The 6,357-nt window shown below is 42.4% G+C and overlaps 1 protein-coding gene across 17 annotated transcripts in view; it reads right to left on the bottom strand.

The window, feature by feature from the left end:
* USP54 (ubiquitin specific peptidase 54) overlaps window positions 1–6,357 on the bottom strand; it is a 113,183-nt gene that overhangs the window by 8,930 nt on the left and 97,896 nt on the right. The window lies entirely within an intron of this gene.

Genomic DNA, 6,357 nt, shown 5'->3' with positions numbered 1-6,357 from the left:
TTTTTTTTACTAGAGGCCCGGTGCACAAAATTCGTGCATGAGGGTGTGTGTATCCCTCAGCCCAGCCTGCACCTCTCCAATCTGGGACCCCTCGAGGGATGTGTGACTGCCCGTTTAGGCCCAATCCCGGTGGGCAGTCGGACATCCCTCTCACAATCCAGGACTACTGGCTCCCAACCACTCGCCTGCCTGCCTGCCTGACTGCCCCTAACCGCTTCTGCCTTCCAGCCTGATCACCCCAGAACCACTCCCCTGCCAGCCTGATCAATGCCTAACTGCTCCCCTGCCAGCCCGATAGCCCCTAACTGCCCTCCCTTGCAGGCCTGGTTGCCCCCAACTGCCCTCCCTTGCAGGCCTAGTCCCTCCCAACTGCCCTCCCCTGCTGGCCTGATCGCCCACAACTGCCCTCCCCTGCTGGCCATCTTGTGTCCACATGGGGACGGCCATCTTGTGTGTTAGAGTGATGGTCAATTTGCATATCTCCTCTTTATTATATAGTATTGATTATATAGTATTGATGTCAGAGAAAAAGGGAGATGGTGAGAGAGAGAGAGAGAGAGAGAGAGAGAGAGAGGGAAACATCAATGATCATAGAGAATCACTGATTGGCTGCCTCCTACACACCCCACACTAGGAATCGAGCCTGTAACCCGGGCATGTGCCCTGACCAGGTATTCAATTGTGACCTCCTGGTTCATAGGTTGAAGCTTAACCCTGAGCTATGCCAGCTGGGCTCAATCACTTAAATCCTAAACAATCACTAAATGCTTACCTCTTCCTCAAAATCTTGCTAGACTATTAAGAACTGCTACAAACTGGATATGTGACTCCCAAGGGGCTTGCCCCAATATAACTAAATAAGCCTTCCATTCTTAAGATGCACATGCTCTGGACCTGTATTTGATATATCTATGCCTATTGCCAATTCCTGTCTTGATTTGGTATTTTGATTTTATATGCTATCAGGCTGACACATGTTATTGCTGATATTAAGCTAGAAGACCAGTTATTTTTTAATGTTTCCTGGAGCTTAAATGTAGTTGTTCTAAAACTACCTCAGATTCATCTAGGAGCTTTAAAAAATACAGCTTCCTGTACCTCTCCACAGACCTACTGAATCGGAATCTTTGTGGTTAGAGCATAGAAATATTTACTTATTTATTTTAAATATGTTTTTATTGATTTGAGAGAGATAGAAAGGGAGGAAAGAGAGAAATATTGATGAGAGAGAAATATTGAACGGCTGCATCCTGCATACCCCCTACTGGGGATTGAGCCCGCAACCTTGGCATCCACCCCAACTTGGGAGGGATTTTCATGAAGTATTGTTAAGATGAAAAAAACAACAACCTGTAATATTATCCCCCCAAAAAACACTATGTCGATCTACATAAGATTTTATAAACAGTAAAATACAGAAATATGCACATTACATTATTACCTGGGAAGGTGGGAATAAAAGGTAGGAATTAATGTGAGGGGAGGAGAGAGAAACAGTAAAATTATCCATAATAAAAACAGCATGTGTGCTATGATCCCATTTATATAAAATTATTTCTTTGTGTGTTTTTTAAAGCTACTCATCAGGTGACTATGATGGGCAGTCAGATTTAAGAATTACAGCTACGATGATTAGAATCTGGTGCTCCTCTAGTCAAGTCAAGTATGATTCCCTAGACAGGAGGAGGCTATTGAAACCTCCTGAAGCAGCGGTCACCAACCGGTGGTCCGTGAAGTCCAAAAGGTTGGCGACCGCTGTCCTGAAGGGAGTAGACTCTGATTCCTTTAAAGATATTTAAGCAGAGGTGGAGGTGGCCATCTGTTAAGAGTACTGTTGAGGGATTTCTGGATTTGATAGATGGTAGAATTAAGATAATGTCTACTACCGATAAAGAGTAACAAGAAAGACTACCAGATATTATGTACTTTCTGATATAAGAAGTTTAAAGTCCTACCTATGGAATTTTTTTCAAATGGAATCTGATTTTAATCAAGCCTCTAGCCCTAAGTACCAGGTTATAGGAAAAACAGGGGCTAGAAGAACATGTTTAAAAAATTTTTGAAAAGCTCTACTAGAATATAATCAATAAAATCTAGAATGCGGAGGATAAATGATGAAATTTTTTCAACAAATAAATGGGGGTAAAAGAGAAAGGAATCTTACAGGTCTTAAAAAAAAAAAAAAGCCTTGAAGCAAATCAGCAAAATGCAATGTGAGAATCTTGTTTGGATTCTGATTTGAAGTAAATCAACTGTGAAAAGACATCAAAGGGACAACTGAAAAAAATATGAATACTGGTAACTGCATTATATTAAGAAATTATTGTTACTTTTACGTGTAATGTTATAGTTTTGCCTTTTAAAAGTCTTTATTTCTTTGAGATAGATTCTAAACTATCTATAATAATAAAAGCGTAGCCCTAACTGGTTTGGCTCAGTGGATAGAGAGTCGGCCTGCGGACTCAAGGGTCCCAGGTTCGATTCCGGTCAAGGGCATGTACCTTGGTTGCGGGCACATCCCCAGTAGGGAGTGTGCAGGAGGCAGCTGATCGATGTTTCTCTCTTATCGATGTTTCTAACTCTCTATCCCTCTCCATTCCTCTCTGTAAAAAAATCAATAAAATATATTTTTAAAAATAATAATAAAAGCATAATATGCTAATTAGACCAGACAGCTGAACGACCTTCCAGACGTCCTTCCGGATGAAGCCAGGGCTGCGAGTGCTGAGGAAGCCGCTGTGGCTGCGAGGGCTGAGCCCCTTGCACGAATTTTGTGCATTGGGCCTCTAGTCTATAATAATAAAAGCATAATAAACTAATTAGACCAGACGTCCTTCCGGACTACCTTCCAAATGAAGCCAGGGCTGCAGCCACAGGATCAAGGCAGTTGCCGTGGCTGTGAGGGAGAAATCCAGGCAGCCGCTGTGGCTGTGAAGGCCTACTCTTGCATGAATTTTGTGCATCAGGCCTCTAGTTTATAGATGAAATGTCTGGGGATTTGCATTAAAATAATCCAGTGGGAAAAGGGAAGGGGAGGGTGCTATAGCTAAATCAATTATTGGCCATCCTATATAATAAAAGCCTAATATGCTAAGTGTCTGACCATTCGTTCGACTGTTCAACCAGTTGCAATGATGCGCACTGACCACCAGAGGGCAGGCATTCTGACTGGTAGGTTAGCTTGCTGCTTGGGTTGGGCTGATCAGAACTGGGGGAGACGGGCCAGACACGCCCTGGAGCCCTCCTGCAGTCCTTCCCTGACTCCAATCATGCACCAGTGGGGTCCCTTGGCCTGGCCTGCGCCCTCTCACAATCCTGGACCCCTCGGGGGATGTCTGAGAGCCGGTTTCGGCCCGATCCCCACAGGCCAGGCCGAGGGACCCTACTGGTGCATGAATCCGTGCATCGGGCCTCTAGTATGTTAATAATTGGCCAATATAATCACCATCCATTAGTGATAAGTACATGAGAGTGGGGAGTATTATAACATTTTACTCTTAACTTTTAAATATATTTGAAAATTTTCCATGACAAAAGGTTATTTTTTATTTTTAGGATAAGGTCTGCCCAACTTCAAAGAAAGAATACAGGTCAAGGTCAATCCTATATAATAAAAGTCTAATATGCTAAGTGTCCAGTTGTCCATTCAACCAATCAAAGCCTAATATGCTAATGATATGCTAAGGCCACTCAACTGCTTGCTATAACGTGCACTGACCACCAGGGGGCAGATAGTCGACCGGTCGACCAGTTGCTATGACGTGCACTGACCACCAGGGGGCAGACACTTCGACCGGTAGGTTAGCTTGGTGCTGGGGTTGGGCTGATCAGGACTGAGCAAGACAGGCGGGACATGCCCTAGAGCCCTCTCGTGGTCCCTCCCTGGCTAGCCAACCTCCAGCGTCCCTCCCTGGCCCCAATCGTGCACCAGTGGGGTCGCTCAGCCTGGCCTACGCCCTCTCGCAATCCGAGACCCGTTGGGGTATGTCGGAGAGCCAGTTTTGGCCCGATCCCGCAGGCCAGGCCAATGGACTCCACTGGTGCACGAATTCGTGCACTGGGCCTCTAGTGTTTTTATAAATCTTTAGGTACTTCTGGTCACAAAAACAGTATATTATATTATCCCATTTATATAAAATGTCATAAAATGTCTCAAATAGGCAAATTTATACACAGAAAATAGATTAGAGGTTGCCTGGGCTGGGGAAAAGGGGTAGGAGGAAATGGGTAGTGATCACTAATGGATACAGGCTTTCTTTTTGGGGTGATGAAAACGCTTTAAAATTGTGGTGATGGACGACTCTGTGAATACAATAAAAACCTCTGAATTGTACAGTTTAAGTTAATTGTATGGTATATAAATTATCTATATTAATAAAAGTGTAATATATTAATTAGACCGGATGTCCTTCCGGACAAAGAGGGGCTGCGAGAGAAGCCCGAGTCCCAGGTGCCTGCCGGCGGCCAGAGGTAAACCCAGGTCCAGGTTGCCTGCCAGTGACTGGAGGGAAGCCCGGGTCCCGGGTGTCAGAGGGAAGCCGGAGCCAGCAGCCGGGGGAAGGAAGGCCTACTCTTGCACAAATTTCATGCATTGGGCCTCTACTTGTATTATATACCTGAAAGTTGCTAAGAGAGTAGATCTTAAGGAGTAGATCTTAAATGTTCTCAATACAAAAGACATTGTAATTATGTGTGGTGATGGTTGTGTTAACTAACCTTATTGTGGTAATCATTTCATAATATATACATGTATCAAACCATCACATTATACACTTTAAATGTACACGATATTATCTGTTATTTTATGTATCAATAAAGATGTGGGGGGAAAAGTAATTTGGTGTTTAATAAATACTCTCTAATAAAGACTCCCCCAAAGATATATTTTGTCATATATGAATGGTAATTGGCATTTTCCTTCATCAGTAACTACCTGATTTATTCCACTTCATCATTTTTATGTCATGTCAGTTCTTTGTTTTTTAAACACGTCAGCTTTTTTTTTTCTCACCAGAGGACACGCTTTTATTTATTTTAGAGAGAGGGGAACATTGATGTGAGAGGGAAACATCAATTGGTTGCCTTGTGCATGGCCCCGACTGGGGATTGAACCCACAACCTGGGTATGTGCCTGAACCAGGAATTGAATCCGTGGCCTTTCAACAGACAATGCTCCAAGCATATAGGACAATGCTCCAACCAATTGAGCCACACCAGCCAGGGTTCATGTCAGTTCTTAAAAGACACAATTTAAAACAGACTCTAACCAAAATAAAGGCTAGTTTGGTTTGGCAAGTATTTTGAGAACTGACTCATTAGATAGATTTTTAAAATTTGTTTTTGTTCAGTGTTAAAGAAAAAAAATTAATGATTGGTAGGTACCCTTTCATATTGATTTTAGGAGTATAATCCTTGAACTTCTGAGTTTAGAAGGCTAATTTGCCAATATATATCAAGAGTTTTTAAAAGTTTATAACCTTCAAGTAGGTTATTACTCTTCTAAAAGTTATTCTAAGGAGCTTATCAGAAATGTGGTCAAATACTTAAGTTTAAAGATACTCACCACAGGATATTATTAAAATATTGGAAATAGCCTAAATAATCAACCATATCATAATGATCATGTTTCTTGTAAAAGTAAAACAAAATACAGTATATAGTAAATATGTATAAAAAACAAAGCCAGGCCCTGGCCAGTTTTGCTCAGTGGTCAGAACATCAGCCTGAGGACCAAAGGGTTAAGGGTTCAATTCTGGTCAAGGGCATGTACCTCGGTTACAGGTTCAAACCTGACCCCCAGTTGGGGCGTGTGTGGAAGGCAATCAATCAGTGTTTCTCTCACATCAATGTTTCTCTCTCTCTCTCTCTCTCTTTCTCTCTCTCTTTCTCTCTCTCACTTCCCTCCCTCTCTCTCTCCCTTCCACTCACTCAAAAAAAAAAAAAAATCAATGGAAAAATATCCTTACTCCTGGGTGAGGATTAAAAAAATAATAATAAAAACAAAGCCAGAAGTAAACTCATGAAATTTTAAGAGTGGGATTATGGGATTATCAATAATGTTTATTACTTTCTATATTTTAAAACTATTCACAGTGAAAAATGTTGCTATTTTGGGTAATATAAGTTCTTTATTGTTTTGCTTTGTTTTTATAATATAATGTTTGACAGTCAATTAGTTAATTATATTTTAACTAGAGGCCCGGTGCACAGGTTCGTGCACCGGTAGGGTCCCTTGGCATGGCCTGTAGGGATTGGGCCAAAACTGGCAGTCCAACGCCACGTGCCACTCCTGTTCATCTCGGCCCCGTTGCACCTGCCGCCGCCACCACCACTCAGTAGGCTCGCTGTCATTCTGCT

The sequence above is a fragment of the Myotis lucifugus genome, unplaced genomic scaffold (genome assembly GCF_000147115.1).
Source record: "Myotis lucifugus unplaced genomic scaffold, Myoluc2.0 scaffold_69, whole genome shotgun sequence".
Lineage (NCBI taxonomy): Eukaryota > Metazoa > Chordata > Mammalia > Chiroptera > Vespertilionidae > Myotis > Myotis lucifugus.
This window is presented reverse-complemented; position numbering and strand designations above follow the sequence as displayed.